Genomic DNA, 25518 nt, shown 5'->3' on the forward strand with positions numbered 1-25518 from the left:
CCCAAATAACTCGGCATTTATTTCCACATAGTGCTTGAAAATACATTATTTTTCTTTGACTTCCAGAAGTACAGTCTAGTTTCCTATCAAAATTTTTCTCGCATAGTCATCTGTCTTTACAAATTGTGTGCTTATTTCTACAATTCCCTTTAACATAAAAAAAAAGTTACATTTTTTTCATTCTGTTACATGTCCCCTGACTTGAACAATTTCAACAACCTTTTCTTCAGTCAGCTTTAACTTTAATCAGTTCTGACATTCTGACTGCCCTGTTCTTGGGAAGGTTGATTACTTCATATTCTTTGACCTACAAGTGATATCATGCTATGTTTTTATACATCTGGTATCCCAGATTTTCTAATTCTTTTTCCTGGTGTTATCTTTGTTGTTTTGAGCATTTCCATTAGTAACTAGATTAGGAAAAACATATTGCTCTGCAGACAACATTAATGAACAAAGTTTATAACTTTTATAATCATCAAATATCAAGTACACTTAATATGTTCAGAAATTTGAGTAGCCATCTTATTGCAATGAAATACAAGCTTGTTAATGAAACTGGTTAATATGTGTATGTGTGTGTGTTTGAATTTTGTTTGTTCCTATTGCTGCTATGACAACACAAATAAAGTAAAAAGACAAACTTCAGAATGGGAAAAAAGGCTTTAAACAATCCAAATTTATTATATTGCAGCTCTAGAAGTCTAAAATGAATCTTGATGAAAAACAAACTGTGAGCAAGGCTGCATTCTTTTCCTGAGAATCTTCAAGAAAAATCTTTGTTCTTACCTTTTCTGGCTTCTAGAAGCCAACTGTGTTGCTTGGCTCATGGTCTTTTTCTCTCTCTTTAAAGTCAGAAATATTGCATATGTCTAACACTTCAGTATTATTCCTTTCTTGGACTAAAATGGGGAGTTTCTTCAATTTGAACACCTGTGAATTTAGATCAGGTCTACACAGACACTCCAAGATACACTTCTCATCTCAATGTCCTTCACCATAATCACACCTGCTGAATAATTTTTGTCATCTAAAGTCATATATTTACAGGTTTCAGGCATTAGAATGTGGATATTTTGGAAAACGTTCCACAATAAAATATATTGTGATATAAACATATATTAATATGTATAGCATGAATATATTCAATTATGTTTGTTGTGTACATTATAATATACATCATATTATGTATTGATATATGTATATATGTTGTATTTTAAAAATACATAATACAAGACATCCTTTTACTCCAGGTGCAATCCATTCAATATGCCCACTATCTAAAATACAGTCACCTGGCAATTACACTTAACTAGACAGAAGACTAACCACTGTATCTGAAAAGAAGAGGAAATGGTTTATGTGAATCACTGGCTTTATTTCACAGTGTTTTTTTTTCCTTGATGTCAAATCTTTGTTTCAACATACTTGGTGTGTACATACAACAACATGCTCATCACTTCCCCCAAAAGTTACTATTTAAATCACAAGTCATCATTGCATTCTGTTTAACCACAGAACTTCCATCTAATGTGTAGTCCTATCTATAAAATCTGCCCTTCACTTATTTTTCACTAGACATACATAAACTAAAAAAATAAGGTTTCTTCTGCTACTTGACCAATTCACAGTGGAGAAAATGACAAGGGTATTTATAGTAATCACTGTCCAAAGTGATTATGAAATCAGATGAGACTTGTAATGTGAAATTCCTCAACTCTGCCACTTTAAGCTACTAATTTCTTTATTCTGAAGCTAGAACAAATTAACTTGGGAATTTATAAAGATCTAAGTATGAAATTAAGGTTGGCTCTGAATTGCATAATGTCTAAAACATGTTTCTATTTGGTAGGTGGCTCTCCTTCACCGAGACTCCTATCTTATGTTTTCACCATCTTTATCACAACTTCCAAGTCGGCTGTGCTCATTTCAATCTTGCAAGACTACCAGAAGCACAATCACATGATTGTGATTAGAAGAATTTTGTGGGCCCATTCCTGGAGGGTGACCATGTCAATTCTCCTCATTTCCAGAGAACTAAAACTTGGCCATTTGGCCAAAAGTAATTGCATGAGAACCAAAATTAGCCAAGTCAGTGGCCAGGAATGAGAGGATATAAGTTTCATAAACATTTACCTACATTTGTCCATATCTGCCCATATTTGTTCATATTTCAAAATTTTCAACAAAGCCGAATTCATGTAAAAGAAAAGTAATGTATAAAGAATCAAGTACACTATAAGATACTGTTAGTAATTATATACTATATTCTATTCAGTTGGTGATCCCTATGTGCCAATAGCCATGATATGATATTGCATTTCCCAACTTGTTTATCATGAAATCTGAAATAAATATTTGTTATTTACACTAACAAACAGGAAAACTGAAGTCAAAGAGAGAAAGTATCTTGCCCAAAGTCACGTGACCAAAAACTGATGCTGTGTGCTTTCAATGCTACTTGACTGACTTCCCAACCCTGCTGCCAAATATTGCATGATACAGCCAACTGTCACACATTGAAGCCACCTGCTTAGAACAAAAGAGGAGTAAAATGAGAGAATCACATGTTATATGAATCGTATGTTACATTGTACTGGTTGAGAGGGTAAGGTAGCTAAACTATATAGTTTAAGAATAAGTAAATATTAAGTAAATAATAAGTTATTTGCTTATTAAGTATTAAATATATTAGTACAATACATGTGGTATATCTCCAGTAAACGTGTATTGAAATATCATGTTATTACCTTGTAGCATAAACATATAACATAACATTTATCATCTTACCATTTTTAAATGTATAGCTCAGTATTGCCAGGTACATTCACATTGTTTTGAAATACATCTCCAAAATGTTTTCATGCTGCAATCTAAAATTTCATACTCATTAAATGACAATTTCACTTCTCCCCCCACCCTTAGTCACTAATGGCCATATTCTACTTATAATCTGTTTTGTTAAGATTCTGTGATTTTGGAATTTAAGAGAAATGAAAAGATCAGTGAGGAGGGAGCAATCTCTTTATGTATACAGAAATCAAGTCTTTGCTTATGTATTCTCCCAGTCTGTTCAAAGATCTTGCATATGAGAACACACCTGTATCTATTTGGGGTGAGAAAAAAATACAATATAAATATGGATAATAGAACCTTTTGAAATATGATTGTTTTCTTGGATAGAACTACAAAGACTGACTTAGCAGAATTATGTCTGGGTATGAAGATGGTCAGTTTTTGATAGATTATTGGCAACCTGCTGAAGCAGTGGTCTGTGTAGAAATTCTTCCAACAGGCAAAACCACTTAATGGTTAATTCTGAAGATTTTAGAGGTAGTAAAAACTGAGTGTAAATCTAATTTCTACCATTTAAAAACTACTCATCTTTATGCAAGTCACTTTAACTCTCTGAGACTCAGTTTCATTGTTTAAAAAATGGGATCAGCAGTGATACCTACTTCATAGAGTTACATATCTGCATACTTACACTCAATCAAGTTGATGTTCATGTATCAGAAGCTGGTTAGCTAGAGACCCTAGATATCTGGGGTAGGAATGAAGGTGGGCATAGAGAAATGAGACTAGGAAGGAAATAGAGTAAGCGAGGAAAAAAATATCAGCTAATGTGAAAATTATAGCTCATCTTACACCTAGATAAATAAGGTCTTTTCCTCTGATACTCTTGCGTAATTAGTCTCATTGTGGGAACTGGGAATATCTTTTTCTCTCTATCAAATCCATCCAAAGAATATATGCTTCACTTCTACATAATCTTATCTTGTAACCATGGATGTTAAGAAATAGAGTAGTTCTAAGTTAGAAAGAACAATATGAATTAGTGAAATTTTTAAATTCTCTATCCCTGATTATAGACGCATCTGTCTAGTATAATTAATAACCTAGCCACAAAATTTACAATATTTCATGTTTTGTACTGAAATAAATATTTTTATTTTCTATTAAAAAGCTATATATGTTTTTACATTTATGTAGTAAAATGTTTTTTGCTTCAAAAGCTTTATTTCAAATTATGTTAATCTGTGAAAATGTTGACATTTTTCCCAAAACAGAGAATTTCAATCTTACTTCTAACTATGTTTATTTATTACTTTAACTATGTAATAAGAAGGGTGGAATGTAGGTACCTGTTCAAAATTAAAAATTTTTAATAATATACAATATATAAATACGTTATATAAAGAATAAAGGTAAAATTATACATATAAATTAATATATTCAATATAAATAAACTTATGGTGTATGTATACATATGCATATAAAATTATATTTATGTGACAATATAATGTATATTTCATTATAGAACATATAATTGTATGATTTTATAATTATATAAATATGCCTAAAAATAACTTCTTTGGTTTAAGAATTTATGAATTATAACCTTGTCCTTCAAGCCCCTCCTCCTCTGCTTTTGACATCTGAGAACTGTTTAAACCAATAGCAGAATAGTATTTACTGCATTGACATGCTTCCTTTGTTATTGGCTTATGGAAAGGCAGCAGTATTTATGAGGATTTTTGATTAAATGACTAAGAGATTATATGTTTTGGTTTCTTAAGTGCTTAGTTTTATAGTTACTGTAGCTTTAGTTATCTAAGAATGATTTACAGCTAGAATTCAATGTTTCAATTTTTGCAGAATAGGAAATTCAGCAATTACTTGAGAAGCATACTAGTTGTCAAAAATGAAAGCAGAATTAAGCCAAATATTCTAACATATTGTTAAGGGAAAGAAGCTACAATTAATACTTTATATATGCATTTTGTTTAAAATCAGTGGTTCAGGTTTGACAGTTTCAGTGAACACTAAATTTCTTTGCTTAAAACAAGTAAAATAAGTGTTCAGTAATTTTTTTTTTTTTTTTGAGAAGTAGACTTACCCTGTCACCAAGCATAGAGTGTAGTGGTATCTGTTACAACTCACTGCAGCCTCAAAATTCTGGAGTCAAGCAATTCTCCTGCCTTACCCGTCTGAGTAACTGGGACTACAGGCATATGCCATTATGACCAGCTAATTTTTCTGTTATTTCTAGAAATGTGGTCTTGCTCTTTCTCAGTCTGGTCTCAACCATTGATCTGAACCATGATCAATTCTCCCACCATCCTCCCAGAGTGCTAGGATTATAGTTATAAGCCACCATGCTAGGCCACAGTAAAAATATCTCATTCTTTATTCTGTTGTTTTTAAAGACATGCTTTCAACATTGAGAAGAGAGTTTGCTGTATTACAATTTCCTATTCATAACAATAGGAATATAAATTGAGCTAAAACTGCATGATGAGTAGCAAATTAACAAGTAATATCCTCAGCATGTCTTCCTATGGATCAAAAATAACTTCTTCTTTTTCTTTTTTTTTTGCAGTTTTTGGCCGGGGCTGGTTTGAGCCCACCACCTCCAGCATACAGGGCCACGGTGCCCTACTCCTTTGAGCCACAAGCGCCACCCTAAAAATAACTTCTTTTTATAAGACCTTTAATAATACACTACTAAGTGGTCAAAAATTTTTTTTCTAAAGTAAATTAAAACTTCATACCAGATTTCTTATAATTATTTCTAGAGCTATGGATTAGAAAATTATGTCCTTTCGGGCGGCGCCTGTGGCTCAGTCGGTAAGGCGCCGGCCCCATATACCGAGGGTGGCGGGTTCAAACCCGGCCCCGGCTGAACTGCAACCAAAAAATAGCCGGGCGTTGTGGCGGGCGCCTGTAGTCCCAGCTACTCGGGAGGCTGAGGCAAGAGAATCGCTTAGGCCCAGGAGTTGGAGGTTGCTGTGAGCTGTATGATGCCACGGCACTCTACCCGAGGGCCATAAAAAGTGAGACTATGTCTCTACAAAAAAAAAAAAAAAAGAAAATTATGTCCTTTCTCATGATAAGAAAATTTTCAGTGATCCTTGAGTGTGTCTTTAGAAACTTGCCTGCTGCATGACCCTGAGTGTGGATGACATGAAAAATTTCCAGGTGACATGTGGCCCGAGTTCAAGGAGAAGAAGGCAAAGCAGCAACAGCTTCTCAGAAACCTGACCAGAACTGGCATAAAAACAGCCCACTTTGGAAACATACACCTTTTACAGCTCTTGGTTGTCTCATTTCACTGTGTTCTTTGAACTCCATCTAATGACCTAGGCAGCCTTTCTGCAAACCGCTAGTAGGGCTTTTAGAAACTCAAGGATGGAGAGGAAAGCATTGCCCTGTGTGGAGCTCCAAGCAAGTCATCCTCAGCTGACATGGCATGGACTTGCCTAAACTGATCTCTAACTTCTGCCTATGGTTTGCTCTACTTCATGAGTGTATGTGCATAAAAGAAAATAACTGATTCTTTAATTACATTTAGGTTATTCTTTGTTTCTCAGTTTCAGAGCCCATCTCACAAGGCTTGATTTTTCTGCCTTGGGTCAGGTTTGCCTTGCTTTTCCTAGTGGCATCCTTCGTTTATCAATGATGTTTCAAATCTTTATCTCTCAAGTTTTCTGCACCATGAAAATTACTTGTGCATGCAAGGAAGTTTAAGGAGAGGCACACAATATACAGAGCTCTAAAAATAATAGGCCAGTAAACAGTATACCAAAAGGCGATTTAACAGATGTTAAACAGAACAAGTTTTAGAACAGACTTAAGAAGATTTCATGATAACAAAGATTTTCAGAATAATCACTAACAAATAACCATGTAGATAGACCCACTAATGGATGGGAAGGTTATGGGTGAAGAGGTGATTAAAGGTGATATTAAACAAGAAGACTTTTGAAGCAAAGTGGGGGAAATGGCAAGCTGTGGGAACTCCATCAAAATACTTCCATTATTGGGATAAGTTTGACATCGCTACTGAAGTGATACAGGGACACATCTGAAGCCCCAGAGGAGGAACTGTCAGACGGAATTAAAAAGGACTTACGGTATCTTCATGGGTTTTGAGATTTGGGAAAGACAGATTGCAGATGAGGGACAGAATATTTTTTAGGTTAACTTGAGTAAATTTCTCTAAGCTTAAAATTGAGGACTTGTCGTGTCAGACTGATATACTTTGCAAATATTTTTGTTTCTCTGATCTTTCTTTTAGTATTTGAGCTACTTTCTTTTAGTATCTGAGCTAATTTCTTTTAGTATCTGAGTAACCCGTGGTATTTCTGTTTGGGTGTAGGTGATTTCAGAGCTAAGGAAACACATTCCCTCTTCAGTTCTGTGGAGTTTGGGAACACAAACCAAGGAAGAAATAATAGCTGATGCCAGAACTGGTGCTTACTGGAGGACCCAGACTTGAGAATTATGCAGATATCACCTATAAACACTGTATGTTCCTCCACACACACCCAATTTTATTCTATTTATTTATTTTTTATTAAATCATAGCTATATATATTGATATGATCATGGGGCATCATACACTTGCTTCATAGACCATTTGACACATTTTCATCACAATGGTTAACATAGCCTTCCTGGCATTATCTCAGTTACTGTGCCAAAACATTTACATTCTACATTTACCAAGTTTTGCAAATACCCCTGTAAGATGCACCACAGGTATGATCCCACCGATCCCCCTCCCTCTACCCACCACCCACCTCCCTCCCCTCCCTTTCCCACTTCCCCCTGTTGTTAGGTTGTAACTGGGTTATACTTTTCATTTGAGAGCCCCAAATTAGTTTCATAGTAGGGCTGAGTACATTGGGTACTTTTTCTTCCATTCTTGAGATACTTTACTAAGTAGAATATGTTCCAGCTCCATCCATGTAAACACGAAAGAGGTAAAGTCTCCATCTTTCTTTAAGGCTGCATAATATTCCATGGTGTACATATACCACAATTTATTAATCCATTCGTGGATCGATGGGCACTTGGGCTTTTTCCATAACTTAGCAATTACGAATTGGGCTGCAATAAACATTCTGGTACAAATATCTTTGTTATGTTGTGATTTTTGGTCTTCTGGGTATATGCCCAGCAGAGGAACTACAGGATTGAATGGCAGATCTATTTTTAGATCTCTGAGTGTTCTCCATATATCTTTCCAAAAGGAATGTATTAATTTGCATTCCCACCAGCAGTGCAGAAGCGTTCCCTTTTCTCCACATCCACGCCAACATCTCTGGTCTTGAGATTTTGTGATATTGGCTAGTCTCACTGGAGTTAGATGATATCTCAAAGTAGTTTTGATTTGCATTTCTCTGATGATTAAAGATGATGAGCATTTTTTCATATGTCTGAAGGCCGTGCGCTTGTCACTTCAGAGAAGTTTCTCTTCCAATCCCTTGCCCAGCCTGCAATGGGATCCCTTGTTTTTTTCTTGCTGATGTATTTGAGTTCTCTGTGGATTCTGGTTATTAAACCTTTGTCAGAGATATACCCTGCAAATATATCTTCTCCCATTCTGAGGGCTGTTTGTTTGCTTTACTTACTGTGTTCTTGGCTGTGCAGAAGCTTTTTAGTTTGATCAAGTCCCAGTAGTGTATTTTTGAAGCTGCTTCAATTGCCCGGGGGGGTTCTCCTCATAAAATACTCGCCCAGACCAATTCCTTCAAGGGTTTTCTCTGCACTCTCCTCTAGTATTTTTATAGTTTCATGTCTTAAGTTTAAATCTTTAATCCAATGAGAGTCTATCTTAGTTAATGGTGAGAGGTGTGGGTCCAATCTCAGTCTTCTGCAGGTTGCCAGCCAGTTCACCCAGCACCATTTGTTAAATAGGGAATCTTTTCCCCACTGAATGTTTTTAATTGGCTTGTCAAAGATCAAATAACGGTAAGTAGCTGGATTCATCTCTTGGTTCTCTATTCTGTTCCAGATATCTACTTCTCTGTTTTTGTGCCAGTACCATGCTGTTTTGATCACTATCGATTTGTAGTAAAGTCCGAGGTCTGGTAGTGTGATTCCTCCTGTTTTGTTTTTATTTCTGAGTAATGTCTTGGCTAGTCAAGGTTTTTTCTGATTCCATATAAAATGAAGTATTGTTTTTTCAAGATCTTTAAAATATGACAGCAGAGCTTTAATAGGGAGTGCATTGAAATTTTATATTGCTTTGAGTAGTATGGACATTTTGATAATGTTGATTCTTCCCAGCCATGAGCATGGTATGTTTTTCCATTTGTTAACATTTTCAGCTATTTCTTTTCTTAGAGTTTCATAGTTCTCTTTATAGAGATCTTTCACGTCTTTTGTTAGGTAAATTCCCAAATATTTCATCTTCTTTGGCACAACTGTGAATGGGATAGAATCCTTGACTGCTTTTTCAACTTCACTGTTGTTGGTGTATATAAAGGCTACCGATTTATGAATGTTGATTTTGTAACCTGAGACGCTGCTGTATTCCTTGATCACTTCTGGGAGTTTTGTAGTAGAGTCCCTAGTGTTTTCCAGATACACAGTCATATCATCTGCGAAGAGAGAAAGTTTAATCTCTTCTGACCCTATATGGATACCCTTGATCGCCTTTTCTTCCCTAATTGCTGTGGCTAAAACTTCCATTACAATGTTGAAAAGCAATGGAGACAATAGGCAGCCTTGTCTGGTTCCTGATCTGAGTGGAAATGATTCCAATTTAACTCCATTCAATATGATATTGGCTGTGGGTTTGCTGTAGATGGCCTCTATCAGTTTAAGAAAAGTCCCTTCTAGACCGATTTTCTTGAGTGTCCTGATCATGAAGGGATGCTAGGATATTATCAAAAGCTTTTTCTGCATCAATTGAGAGAATCATATGGTCTTCTTTTTTTAATTTGTTTATGTGCTGAATTACATTTATAGATTTACGTATATTGAACCAGCCTTGAGACCCTGGGATAAAACCAACTTGGTCATGATGTATAATTTGTTTGATGTGTTGCTGGATTCTGTTTGTTAGGATCTTGTTGAATATTTTTGCATCTATATTCATTAGTGATATTGGTCTATAATTTTCTTTTCTTGTTGGGTCTTTTCCTGGTTTGGGGATCAGGGTGATTTTTGCTTCATAGAACGTGTTGGGTAGTCTTCCTTCTTTTTCTACCTTTTGGAATAGGTTGAGTAATATAGGTACTAATTCTCTTTAAAGGTTTGGTAGAATTCTGACGTAAAACCGTCTGGTACCGGGCTTTTCTTTTTAGGGAGGTTTTGTATAGTTGATGCTATTTCTGAACTTGATATGGGCCTGTTCAACATTTCCACTTGATTCTGGCTAAGTCTTGGAAGGTGGCGTGCTTCCAAGTATCGGTCAATTTCCTTCAGATTTTCATATTTCTGAGAATACAGTTTCTTGTAACATTCATTAAGGATTTTTTGGATTTCTGACGAGTCTGTTGTTATTTCGTCTTTGTTGTTTCTGATTGATGATATTAGAGATGTTACTCTTTTTTTTTCTGATTAGGTTGGCCAGAGGTTTATCTATTTTATTGACCTTTTCAAAAAACCAGCTTTTTGATTTATTGATCTGTTGTATTATTCTTTTGTTTTCAATTTCATTTAATTCTGCTCTAATTTTGGTTATTTCTTTTCTTCTACTGGGTTTGGGGTTGGAATGTTCTTCCTTTTCCAGTTGCTTGAGATGTCCCATTAAGTTGTTAACTTCCTCTCTTTCCATTCTCTTGAGAAAGGCTTGCAGTGCTACAAATTTCCCTCTTAGAACTGCCTTTGCGATGTCCCAGATGTTCTGGTAGTTTGTGTCTTCATTGTCGTTTTGTTCCAAAAAAGTGGCAATTTCTTTCTTAATCTCATGTCTGACCCAGCTATCATTCAGCATAAGGTTTTTTAACTTCCATGTTTTTGTATGAGTATGCAGATTCCTGTTGTTACTCAATTCAAGTTTTTTTCCATGATGGTCCGAGAAGATGCAAGGAATAATTTCTATTCCTTTAAATTTACTGAGGTTAGACTTGTGACCTAAAACGTGGTCAATTTTGGAGTAAGTTCCGTGGGCTGATGAGAAGTATGTGTATTCAGTTTTGCTGGGATGAAATGTTCTGTAGATGTCTGCTAAATCTAAATATTGGATGGTTAGTTTTAAATCTAAGATTTCTTTGCTCAGCTTCTTGCTGGAGGATCGATCCAACACTGCCAAAGGAGTGTTGAAATCTCCAACGATTATGGAGCTGGAGGAAATCAAGTTGCTCATGAGTGTTAGAGTTTCTCTTATAAATTGAGGTGCATTATGGTTGGGTGCATAGATATTAATAATTGAGATCTCATCATATTGAGTATTACCCTTAACAAATATGAAGTGACCATTCTTGTCCTTCCTTACTTTTGATGGTTTAAAGCCTACTGTATCTGCAAATAAAATTGCAACACCTGCTTTTTTCTGATTACCATTTGCCTGAAATATGGATGACCATCCTTTCACCCTGAGTCTGTATTTGTCTTTTAAGTTAAGATGTGACTCTTGTATGCAACAAATATCTGGCTTGAGATATTTTTGTATCCAGTTAGTTAACCTATGCCTCTTTAGAGGACAGTTTAAGCCATTCACATTAATGGAGAGTATTGATAAGTCTGGTGGAATTTGGGGTATAGAGTTTTTGAAAGGTCCAGTGGACATTTTTAATCCTTTCGCCAGTGTGGAAGTTGGAGTTTGATCCGAAGTTTCTGAGTGAGTTTACTTTTGTGGTATAGGATTGGGTTGGTCATTGTGGAGGATAGGTCTGAGAATATCCTGAAGAGCTGGTTTGGTTATGGCAAATTTTTTCAACATATGAATGTCATTAAAGTATTTCATTTCTCATAGCCTTTCCGGCGTTATCTCAGTTACTGTGCCAAAACATTTACATTCTACATTTACCAAGTTTCGCAAATACCCCTGTAATATGCACCACAGGTCCACTGTGATAAAAATGTGTCAAATGGTTTATGAAGCGAGTGTATGATGCCCCATGATCATATCAATGTGTACAGTTACGATTTAATAATAAAAATATATATATATATTTAATTTCTCCATCATAAATGAAACTCAGTTTAGCTGGATACAAGATCCTGGGTTGAAAGTTATTTTGCTTTAAGAGATTAAAAGTTGATGACCACCCTCTTCTGGCTTGAAAAGTTTCAGCAGAGAGATCTGCAGTTATTCTAGTATTCTTTCCTTTGTACGTAATAGTTTTCTTTCGCCGGGCTGCTTTGGGAATCTTCTCTTTCATGTTAACTTTAGTGAAGCTAATTATGATATGCCTGGGGGATGACGTATTGGTGTTGAATGGTGCTGGGGTTCTGAAGCTGTCTGCTATCTGAATTTCAGATTCTCTAGGCATGTCTGGAAAATTTTCTTTCATAATTTCATGCAGAAGGGCCTCTGTGCCCAGCGAGGCCACTTCATCATTCTCAGAAATCCCAATTATTCGCATGTTGCTTTTCTTCGAATTATCTGAGAGTTCTCTGAGTGAGTGATCGGTTTTTGCTCTCCATTACTCTTCCTCTTTGAGAGATTGGGAGCGTTCGAAGACTTTCTCTTCAATGTCAGAAATCCTTTCTTCTGCTTGCTCCATTCTGTTGCTGAGGGATTCTACTGTATTTTTTATATCTTTGAGGGCTGTAAATTCTTGCTTCAGTGTGTCTAAGTCTTTGGTTGTTTTGTCTTTAAAATTGTTAAATTCTTGAGACAACTTTTGAATTTCTCCTCGAATTCCTAATTCCATTTTGTTAATCTTGTCTGCAATCCAAATTCTGAATTCGATTTCTGACATCTCAGCAAGTTGTTTATGAATGGGATCTTCAATCACATCTGCCGTATCTTTTCTTGGGGGGGTTGATCTATTCTGGTTATTCATGTTACCAGAGTTTTTCCGCTAATTCCACCCCATGGTTATTTTACTCCCTTTGATTTTTCCCCTGGGGCTTTATCGAGGGCCCGTACAGTGTTGTGGCCTGAAAAACTGGGGCCCTGTCTTGTGTGGAGGGGCTAAATGGTTCTGTCTTATTTTCAGCTGGTTTCTGTTCGATCCTATGTAACGTTTAGTCTGGCTTGAAGTCTCAGCTGCGTGGAAAAACCAGCAATTAAGTCACCCCGACCTCCCACCTCTGGCACCAGTTGGAAAAGGAAAATCAAACCTTCCTACAACCGCATACCAAGGGTACCACCTGAAAAGTCCTCAGTCTATTAGTTCAGTTCAAAAGGTCCAAATCAATTGTCTCAATTGGCACCTGTCTTGGGTGGGAGAGTTCAAGATGTCTCTGGGAACTGGATCACAGGGGTCTGTGCTGCGTGGAGTCAGGAGGAACCACCTAACAAATAGATCAGTCTGGGAAGGTTGATGTCTCCTTCCCCACTTTGCCCCTCCATCGGACCCAGTCACTGGTATCTCTGCAGATGGCTAACCCAGTTGCCTGTAGTGAACAGATACTCCAGGGGTTTGCACCTGCCTGAATTGCAAGGAAGTCTGCCAGGCCCCTGCAGTCTGTCGCTATCTAGCAGGAGGAGATGGGGCCTGACATCTTTGAGTGCTTGCTGCAGGTGGTGGGAGGGAGGTGTTCACTCCGGCTTAGCCCCGTCCCTGATTGATGTTGCTAACAGAACAGAACAGACAACTTTGCGGGGCTCTGTCTCTGTTTCTGCTAAAATCGCCTACAGAAGACGGGCTGTTCTGAGTTCAAACTTCTTTGCTGCTGGAGGTTTGTGTCCGATTACCTCTCTGTCGGCCCTGCCCTGGAAGCATCCTGGGTTTGTGACCAGCGTCAGGCAAATCCTTTGCTCACTGGTGGCCTCCTCTGGTTGCCCAGGGAGACAGGGGGCGTGGCTTCAGAATATCCAGAAGTGAGCCATTTTGCTGTTAAAGAAAAAACGGCTGTTGATTTGCCTCCAGGAACTGCCGCTCTGGTGTGGGGACCCAGCCAACCCTTTTCTCCTCTGTCTCGCGCCCCAGAGTCAGCACTGAGCGGCCGCAGTTTATGCTCTGTCCACACCCCTCGAGAGATCTCCCCAGAATCTGGACTCCTGGGGGGCAGGCCCCCAGACCCCCGAGTGAGAGTGAGGGGAAGCTAGAGTTTCATTCAGTTTTATGCCTGGCCGTATTGTTGCCCGGGGAGGGCTGCTGCACCGCACTGCAGGAAGTGCCGCCAAGGCGTGACTCTCCCTCAGCTGAGTGCCCTCTCCTCGAGTGCCCTTTCTTCACTCGTGTGTCTCGTGTCTCAGAGTCAGAGCTGACCCCTTGCAGCTCGGGCACTGTGCACTCCCCTGGAGAAATTACCCAAGCATCTGAACTCCTGAGGGAGGGGCCCCCAGACCCCGAGTGAGAGTCGGGGGGAGTGCTGAGAGCTCAGCGGGGAAGCTAGAGCTTCATTCAGTTTTATGCATGGCCATATTGATGCACAGGGAGGACTGCTGCACCGCACCACAGGGAAGTGCCACCGAGGCGTGACTCCCCCTCAGCCCTGTGCCCTTTCCACACTCGCATGCCTCAGAGTCAGCGCTGACCAGTTGCAGCTCGGGGACTGTCCACTCCCCTTGAGAAATCACCCAAGAATCCGAACTCCTGGGGGACAGGCCTCCAGACTTCAGTGAACAGGAGGGGACTGTTGGGGATTCAGGGTTGTTGGCAAAGGATTTTTAAAGTTTTATACAGTTTTATGTCTGGCAGGAGAATGCCATGGCACCCTAGTAGGGGAGGTAGGTCCAGTTTTTAGAAGGTCTCTCCCATGGAGTGTAGTGGGAGGGCCTTTAATTTCTGCCCGTTTGTTTAATTGTGGGGCTCTTGAGCCAGTCTCATGGGGGAGAGGGACTCCCGTCTGCTTGGTGGTGGATTTTGTACCTTTTGTTTGCGTCCTTGTGATCACAGTTTGCCTCAGCGGTGTTGATGTGCATTCTACAACCTTCTCTCTTGGTGCGGCTCAAATCCACCAGGATACTTACGAAATTCCTGTCCCTTAACTCTCCTTCTGGACGGGAGCCTCTGTTGAAAGCTGGCTTCAGTCCGCCATCTTGTCTCCCCCCCGCACACATGCAATTTTAAACTCATGAAGTGTGTCATGTCAGCTTACATCACCTGTCTTATTTTGAAATTCACAGAAGAGAAAGTTCAGAAGTATAAGTTCTTATTGTCAATTGAACTTTTTTTTTTTTAATATGCCACACGAGGATAGGAATTTTTAAAATCAATCATAATAAAAGCATTGACACACTGTCAGGAACTTTCATATCAGGTAAAACCATCAAGTCAGTTTATCTGTCTAATGCTTTGCTGAGAACTATCATCTCATATGATCCTATAGTCATAGCAGAAATTATGACCCCCCCAACCTTGTACTCATACAATATGCAACCTTTGACAAATCACTTAACCTGTTGATGGCAGGTCCAGCCTCTGCAGAATAATGTGCTTGAGTTGTACTTCTTTAGCATCGTTTCTTTCTATTACATTCTTATTTTTATTTGACTATGGGAATTCTCAAGCTATAAAAACCAAAGGTACTAACTCTGTAAAGGCAAAATGTTGTTTCCTATTAAGCACAACAATTTTTCTGCCATACACAGAAAACACAAAATAAGAATGCTGCCAGTATTTGAGTCTTACAAACCCTACAATCCAACTCTTCACTGTATCTAGGGCTTAAGATTTTTAAATTGATCTACATTTTAGAGATAATGATTAATAAAGGACATGATAGATTTTTTTGTGGGTTTGTATCTCCTTCTTAGTATTCAATAGCTCACCTAGAATAAGCTCAGGAATTCAATTGATAAATTGAAAAATTTTCTTTTTTTTTTTTTTTTGTAGAGACAGAGTCTCACTTTATTGCCCCTGGTAGAGTGCCGTGGCCTCACACAGCTCACAGCAACCTCCAACTACTGGGCTTAGGCGATTCTCTTGCCTCAGCCTCCCGAGTAGCTGGGACTACAGGCGCCCACCACAATGCCCGGCTATTCTTTTTGGTTGCAGTTTGGCCGGGGCCCGGTTTGAACCCGCCACCCTCGGTATATGGGGCCGGCGCCCTACCATTGAGCCACAGGCGCCGCCCAATAAATTGAAAATTTTTCAACCAAAGCTACACCGTCATTGTTCGAGCACACTTTCTATTTGTCTTGCTTACTGCTCTATTTGTAAGTGGAGCTGACATATAAAAATAGCTTCAGCAGTAAACCTTTGGTCTCAAGGTGCCTACCATTCCCCATGAGTGCTTTGATAACTGTAGCTTACTTTGTAGTAAAGTTGTATTGACAGCTGTCATCAAAGGCTTTCATGAAGCATTTGTTGACCTTTAGATGCTGCACAGAACAAGTGCTATTGTGGTCTTCAGGGCCTTGCTTTGGAATCTCCTACTTCAACATACTTTTTACATGGTTAACCTTTAATATACTAAACAAAATCAAATAATTCCTGTCTTTTATTTCCTAATGATTCTTTCACTCCATAAGTATTCCTTCTAGTCCTTCCGTGCCGGGAAATACAGTAGAATCTCCACAGTTGATCACCTTCTTAATCTGATCTAATTCTTATAGACCAACCATACACCACATAAACATATCAGTACAGTAGGTCTAGTTCCTTATGTTGCCACTTCTGTGTGTTGACCTAATCCCCCTAATACCCAGCCCTTCTCTCCTCGCCCCCACACTTAAATTCAACTGTTTCTCTCTCCTGTGAGGATGTAATTATTCATCTACTGGGTTCATATTAGTATTAATACATTGGATGGATACTTGATTTTTCATTCTTATTTTTATTGTTGGGGATTCATTGAGGGTACAATAAGCCAGGTTACACTGATTGCAATTGTTAGGTAAAGTCCCTCTTGCAATCATGTCTTTCCCCCATAAAGTGTGACACACACCAAGGCCCGAACCCCCTCCCTCCGTCCCACTTTCTGCTTTCCCCCCAATAACCTTAATTGTCATTAATTGTCCTCATATCAAAATTGAGTACATAGGATTCATGCTTCTCCATTCTTGTGATGCTTTACTAAGAATAATGTCTTCCACGTCCATCCAGGTTAATACGAAGGATGTAAAGTCTCCATTCTTTTTAATGGCTGAATAGTATTCCATGGTATACATATACCACAGCTTGTTAATGCATTCCTGGGTTGGTGGGCATTTAGGCTGTTTCCACATTTTGGCGATTGTAAATTGAGCTGCAATAAACAGTCTAGTACAAGTGTCCTTATGATAAAAGGATTTCTTTCCTTCTGGGTAGATGCCCAGTAATGGGATTGCAGGATCAAAAGGGAGGTCTAGCTTGAGTGCTTTGAGGTTTCTCCATACTTCCTTCCAAAAAGGTTGTATTAGTTTGCAGTCCCACCAGCAGTGTAAAAGGGTTCCCTTTTCTCCAGATCCACGCCAGCATCTGCAGTTTTGAGATTTTGTGATGTGGGCCATTCTCACTGGGGTTAGATGATATCTCAGGGTTGTTTTGATTTGCATTTCTCTAATATATAGAGATGATCAACATTTTTTCATGTGTTTGTTAACAATCGTCTGTCATCTTTAGAGAAAGTTCTATTCATGTCTCTTGCCCATTGATATATGGGATTGTTGGCTTTTTTCATGTGGATTAATTTGAATTCTCTATAGATCCTAGTTATCAAGTTTTTCTCTGATTGAAAATATGCAAATATCCTTTCCCATTGTGTAGGTTGTCTCTTTGCTTTGGTTATTGTCTCCTTAGCTGTACAGAAGCTTTTCAGTTTAATGAAGTCCCATTTGTTTATTTTTGTTGTTGTTGCAATTGCCATGAAGTCTTTCCCCAGACCAATATCTTCTAGTGTTTTTCCTATGCTTTTTTGGAGGATTTTTATTGTTTCATGCCTTAAATTTAAGTCCTTTATCCATCTTGAATCAATTTTTGTGAGTGGGGAAAGGTGTGGGTCCAGTTTCAGTCTTTTACATGTAGACATCCAGTTCTCCCAACACCATTTATTGAATAGGGAGTCTTTCCCCCAAGGTGTGTTCTTGTTTGGTTTATCGAAGATTAGGTGGTTGTAAGATGTTAGTTTCATTTCTTGGTTTTCAATTCAATTGCAAGTGTCTATGTCTCTGTTTTTGTGCCAGTACCATGCTGTCTTGAGCACTATGGCTTTGTAGTACAGACTAAAATCTGGTATGCTGATGCCCCCAGCTTTATTTTTGTTACAAAGAACTGCCTTAGCTATACGGGGTTTTTTCCGGTTCCATAAAAAACGCAGAATCATTTTTTCCAAATCTTGAAAGTACGATGTTGGTATTTTGATAGGAATGGCATTGAATAGGTAGATTGCTTTGGGAAGTATAGACATTTTAACAATGTTGATTCTTCTCATCCATGAGCATGGTATGTTCTTCCATTTGTTAATATCCTCTGCTATTTCCTTTCTGAGGATTTCATAGTTTTCTTTATAGAGGTCCTGTACCTCCTTCGTTAGGTATATTCCTAGGTATTTCATTTTCTTTGAGACTATGCTGAAGGGAGTTGTGTCCTTAATTAGCTTCTCATCTTGATTGTTATTGGTACACAAAGGCTACTGAGTTGTGGACATTGATTTTATATCCTGAAACATTACTGTATTTTTTGATGACTTCTAGGAGTCTTGTGGTTGAGTCTTTGGGGTTCTCTAAGTATAAGATCATCTCTTATTTGATTCTGTTTTTGGATTTCCTTTTGGTTATTTTCCACTTTATTAGCAGTTTCCTTCATTGTTTCCATCATTTCTTTCATTGTTTTCAACATGTGTATTCTAAATTCCCTTTCTGTCATTCCTAACATTTCTTCATAGGTGGAATCATCTGCAGTAGCTACCTCATGGTCCCTTGGCGGGGTTGTTCTGGACTGATTCTTCATGTTGCCTGGAGTTTTCTGCTGATTCTTCCTCATGAGTTGTTTCTTTTATCTGTTTCCTTGCCCTAATTTTCCTTTTACTTCCTCTTGCTCTGTAAGTTCTCGTGCCTGTGGACTAAGGGTTACAGGACCAGAAGGGTGAGAAGTTTGAAGAGCAAAAAAGGGATGAAAGAAAGGAGGACCAAGTGATAGGAAAAAGAAGAAAAATCGAGAAAGGAGAGGGTGTGGGTAAAAGGAATATTGACAAAAAGAAGAGAGGCACAGAAAGAGGGAGACAGAACAATATAGGTGTACAGTAGGGTACTTTGACACAACCTTAAAAAAGACCCACCTTCTGGTGGTGCCCAGTTGGGTGGTTCCCTTGAGGTCAGCATCTCTTTGCTAACCTGATCAGACACAGTACCCCACCTCCACCCAGTAGAGAGGAAAGACAAAAATGCTATAAATCAAACCAAAACAAGCAAGCAGAAAACTTTACAGGATAAAATTGGGTGAAAAACCAAATAATAGCAGTAGAAACACTAGCAAAAAAGAAGTTCTAATTATTGAAATAGGCAGCAATGGGAAATTATAATTAAAGTAGAAAAATTGAGAAAGAAAAAGGATCTGTATGGAAAAGGTTGAACTTATAAACAAAACAACATCAACAACATCAAAACAAACAAACAAAAAAAAAAACAAATTAAAAAAAAAAAAAACCACAACCAGAAACAAAGCAGTATGTATATGTTATTGAATATTGTCTGGGCAACACGTGGTCTTCTGGGGTATGAGATGTTCATCACAGTTCTGATACGACTGGAGGGTGCTGATTTCTCAAACCCCAGCAGGTAGATACCCTAAATCTCTCTTCAGCCCACTTAAAAGGCACTTTGAACTTGTTCACTTGCTGAGCAGAAGATTTCCCAGGAAAGTGCTTGTCACTGGAATCACTGCTGAAGTGGCTATCCACTTACCCAGTGTGCCGAAACCGGTCTCACTCTGCCCCTGAGGGTTAGGGCTGCAAGGTGGCTCAGACCCCGCCCTTAGGCTACTTGGTCACTGGGTTACCAGCTCCCACCCAATTCTAGCTCTGTGACCCTGAGGGCAGAGCTTGCCGGGGCAGATCGCTCACAATGGCTCCCTGTGACCCACTGCCAAACATCTTAGCTCCGTCTGGCTCAGCGGCTCAGACTGGGGCCCTAGACAACGGCCAAAGTTCTCCGCACTCCTGCTCAGGCTCTCCCCAAGGCAGTTCAACTGAGTGCCAAGTCCAAAGACACCAAAACAGTTCACAGGTAAGGCCTTTCTGGTTTGCAGTCTTGCTACTACTTAACTTACAGTTGAGGGCGGGTTTAGACAGATTAAACACACGTGACCACTTGCCGGTTTTCCACTGTTTTGCTCCTCCTCTTGGGGTCCAGAAGTTTCTTGCTGACTCCCTGTATCTGCACAGGGGTGATGATAGGCAGATTCCACCAGCCAGAGATGCCTGGAATTCTATCTTCCCAGACTCACGGTGCCCAGATGCAAGAAAGCTGTTACTCGGCTCTGATTTTTCATTCTTATGATATTTTACTAAGGAGAACATTCTTCTACTCCATCTAGGTTAGTAAAAAAGATGTAAAGTTTCCATCTTTTTTCCCATGGTATTCATATGCTACAGTTTATTAATCTATTCGTGGATTGATGGCACTTGGGTTGATTCCACATCTTGGTGATTGTAAATTGAGCTGTGATAAGGCACAAAACAATACCAACTCTAGAAGAAAAACTCTTTACACTATTGGCCTGGGAAAAGATTTTTCAAAGACCCTCTTGACAATGGCAGCAACACCAAAAATAAATAAATGGGAGATAATATTAAATTTTAATGTTTAATATTAATGAATCCTGAGACTTCAACTTTTAGAAAATGATTTGTATTTTTTCCCAAAATGGTGTATAGCTCTCCAGGCCAGTATTATAATAAATAAATACATTCTTTAAGAGACATGTTATGCTCTTCATCAACCAGCTTTAATTCATCCATCCTTATTTCATGCTCCTGACTATATAACATTCCCATAATTTATCACAGTTAATGAGGATGTATTTAGATTCCTTTTATTTATATCCCACAATAATGTGATAGAAGTGGGAAGAATAAAATCCCATGAATGATTGGAGCCTTCCATAAATCTATGGAAGATCATTTCTACCATGCTCCTCGATTAGCTGAGAAATTCCTAATTCATATATTATATTAGTGCAACTTTCATTATATTTTTCAAAATGGTATAACCTCTCAAGCACTCCAGAATGATTGACAATTGCTATCTATGGAGAGTGGGGCAAGCATTGACATACTTTAAACAATGGCTCCCAAAATCCTGAGTGGGGTGATTCAGAGTATATTTTAGGGTCTGTAAACTCTACATGATCAGTACTATAATTTTTTAATCAATGTCAAATTTCTGACATATGTAATCCTGAAAAAAGTTTAACCTTGATGATACTAAACGCCATGTTGTCAACAACATTATCAATATTTATGTTGTTATGTTTTAACCTAAACCTGCATTTTTATGTACTTTCTATGATATGGTGATCATGGAAAATGTCATTATTAAACATGTAGTGAAAATTTTCTTAAACTGAGATTCATTAGGTGTCATGTATCAGTTGCTAGAAATGCTCAGATTGACTATACTAACTTTAAAATGCATTTTCATGTCTTTGCTTCTAAATATATGAGTCATGAAGTAACATGTTGAGAACAACCAGAAGGGCAAGTTCACCATCAATCTTTATTAAATTTTTGTTTAACTAAGAACAGATTTTCCCTGGCCTTACAAAAAAGTTTTCATGGTTAAGAAAATAATTGTAGAAGAAGCAAATAAATCAGAAAAGCTTTAGCATGTCTTGTCCAGATTATATTAGAAAGTATTAATGAAGATAACTTTTAGGTTACCTCCTGACCAGAGTTTTCTAAATATAGGTGAAAAATCTGTGACAGATAAGGGAAGTTATATAACCAGGTTTTGAACCTAAAGAAAACTGTATATAGCTTTGTTCTTGATTTTTCTAATTTCCTTCACCTTAGTGGCTCTGCAGAGAGCTTCCCACCCTATTTCAGACTTAATCAGTTCAGCATCTTCCCAGGCCTCATGTGAACAAATATGAAAGTTCTCAAAGTGAAGCCACTCAATACAATGGGGGCTCATTAACATTGTTTTAACAAGCCTCAGCTCATGCAAGCCCTTGTCTAACACGCAGCTCTAATTTGAATCCACACTTCTCAGCATGGTAATGAGGGCACTGCTGAAAGCCAGTGTTTGTGCATATACATGAGCACTCTACATTTAATTCAATCAAGAAAATAGAAACTTTCAGACTCAAGCTGAATTTGACTTTGGCTTAACAGTTCTGACAACATAAAGAGCCCCTCGTGCGGTTCATGCACCTCCAACAGAGTTTCTAAGGACATGATGAAATAGTGTAGGGTCATAGATCAGTAGCTCAGCATTTACTTTGAAAGGGGAAATATTTCAAGTCCTTTTGGAGGGGAGGAACTATGTTTTCTGTTTCATCACTGCATTATTAAAGTAACTTGTATTCAGGTGTGGTACTCAGGTGTACACAGGGCACCTTACTGATCTCAGTTTTGCTACATAGTCATGTGACCTTAACAAGATACTCATGAGATTTCACATCTGCAAAATGTGTCCCTGTAACATAGTTGCTAACATTGGGAAATAAAATGTGTATTAAATGATTAAGGTAAGTGTTATTTTTATTTAAAGTCAGTGAAACAATGAAGTCACACACAATATCAAGGCACTACTATTTTACAGAATATTTTAAGATACAAATTTTACAAATATTAAATTATGGAAATATTTTAATTAAAACTGTTATGCAGTAAAAAATTCTTTTTTTACTACAAATAAAACAATCCATTTTATTAATTCTGAAGATTTGTTGTTTAAAAGGGGATTTAATAATAAAATTCATAGAAAGGTAAGTATTTTAGAGCATATATCTTTATTTCTTTTGCTCAGAAAACAATCTACTTAGGTAAGAAGGATAAAATCCAACTATGGCAAAAATAAATCTAAAGTTTTTTTACTTAGATTGATATTTCCTTTTTTCCCTCTAGCCCTTAAGAATATATATTGCCCAAATATTTAAATGTTTTTCCTTTGTTTATTTGCTGGCAAACTCAATTACACATTTTATCCACGTCCAAAGCCAGAGTTAAATAATGAGCATGCAAAATACATTTTTATTCTTATTTCCGAAATCCTCCTTTTGGCTTAAAACTTTACAGTTAATTCCCATTTTACTAAAAGTCAAAGGCAAAGTTCTTGCAGCTGGCCATAGGTATCATTTCTTCTATAGTTAACATTCCCTGCAGCCCTCATAAAACCTTATGAAATATTCTGTAGTTATTTCTGTAGTTACCTTCCTCATCTATCTTTTTACTTATTTTTCACCTTATCCTTTACTTATTTCTTTCTGACTCATTTGCTTCAAACTATCACTGGATGTTTCCTCTACCTTGAAAGTTCTTGCACCAGGTATTCTCATGGTGAGCCTCCATACCCCTTCAAAACTTTGGTCACACGTCATTTTTTCAATGAAGCCTAGTCTGGAAAATCTTGTCTGAAATGGGAGCTCCCAACTATTGCCCTGTACTATGGTCCTCCTTACTTGATTGTATATTCATTTCTATTTTATTTACAACAACAAAATAATATATATAATATAGTAAAATATAATATATAACATAATATATATGTTGTATGTAGTATAATATATAACAATATATATATTATTTTGTTGAAAATAAAAGAGAAATGAATACACAATCAAGTAAGGTGGACCATATAATATGCTATATTGTATGTATAATATGTAATATATAACATATAAAAATTATTATATAATGCAATATATACACATTATATAATAATAATATATATAATAATATAATATATATACATTATATTAATGTAATATACATTATTATATAATGTATATTATATAATGTATTTATATGCATAATATAACATATAAAATTATTATACAATGTAATATATTTAGTTACATGTTTCATATATCTCTATGCTTCATTTCTTCAACTAGAAGGTAATATTAAATATATTATGTAATATGCTTATCCATTTGCTTATCATTTATTGTTTCCCCTCTAACAATATAAGGTTATTTCAGGTTGAAATTTATGTTTTTATTTATAGCTATAATACTTACATTTTTATACTGAATCTATCTTTTATGATTATTAAATTTTTATAAGAAAAAACTCAAAAATTAAATATCAATTTTGTCCTTGTATTTTTAATGGATTACTTTATACATTTAACTGCCATGTCATTTAGTTCTTGTCAGATATTGTATAGTGATGGCAAACTTTCATTTTAGTCCTTTTTACATATCATTGCTAAATTACACATGAATTAAGATAACTGGAGTTATTCTAGTCACTAAAATATTATTTACCATGATTTTCAAAATTTCATTATTTGTGAGATATTTAATAATAATAAATAAATAATATTACTCAGTGCATTTTTTATAAATGTAATGTAGTCAGCATTTCATGGTTTTTTTTAAGCATTCCATGTTTTAAGCCTTGTAAAAGCCTTCCTTTTAATGGAAGGCATTTATGAACTTTCCTTTAGCATAATAGCTGTTCTAATTAATATTATTAATTTAACTTTATCGTTGAGTACTCACATTACATTTTCCCATTTTCATTCCAATTAGGATTTGCCGGGGCCGTGTAATACTTATATGAATTTCCTTTAGGGAATCATTCTCTTGTTTTTAGAGCTATTATTTATAATATATATCAAAATTTCCTAGACAGTTTTTATTTATTTTATTTATATTTAAAATAAATTGATAAATATATACAGTATATATGTATCCCCTTGTTTATTTGTAAGTTGGAATTCTGTGTGTATTCCATTATTGATGGAATTATATATAAATAATGAAATTCATTTTTAAATATGTATTAAATCTTCACTGTTAACTAGTCTTCTCAATCTCACTGTTAACTAGTCTTCTCAACTGACTAGGTTAGTGCCAAATCATAACTATCGTGCTGTTTAAATTTTTAAAAATTATTTTTACAATGTGTTCTATTCTCAAAATTGGCCTCTGTTGTATTTCATAGGCAATATGTTCTCTAAGTTCTTTAATTTTCTCAAGAGAGACTCACTGTGACTGATTTCCTCATTTGGGAATTAAGGTCCTGTTGTTCCTTTTCTAATGTAAAGACAGAAAAATGTAACGCAATGCTAACACGAATTTTTTGTTTGATTATTTATTTTTAACTTATACTTTCTGCCTGGAAGCTATGAGGCTATTATGACTTTTCTTTCCTTTGAGATCAGCACATTTATAATTCATATTTAGGGACATCTATTTTTTAATAAATCTAGTCTAGAGTTTATTGAGGTATTTTAACCTTACCAAACTTGTTCTTACTAATGTCAAGAAATTTTCTTCTCTTTCTTGTTTAATTATTGGCTTCTCACACTTGTTCCATCTTTTTCTTCTAAATTTATCATCCAACATTTTAGACTTTTCTTTTTAGATTTCTAGTCTTGAGTACTTTTGTCCTATTTTTGAGGCTATTTCTTGTCCTTCTTTTTAGCCATGGACACAGGCTACCCTTTTATTTAATATAGTTTTGGTTAATTGAATAATTGTGTTCTCTTTACTTGATAAATCTGTGTGACTTTAAAAACCATGCTGAATTAATTACATTGTGGAGAGATTATAGAATATGAAGCTTATT

This window comes from Nycticebus coucang, chromosome 15 (genome assembly GCF_027406575.1).
Source record: "Nycticebus coucang isolate mNycCou1 chromosome 15, mNycCou1.pri, whole genome shotgun sequence".
Classification (NCBI taxonomy): Eukaryota; Metazoa; Chordata; class Mammalia; order Primates; family Lorisidae; genus Nycticebus; species Nycticebus coucang.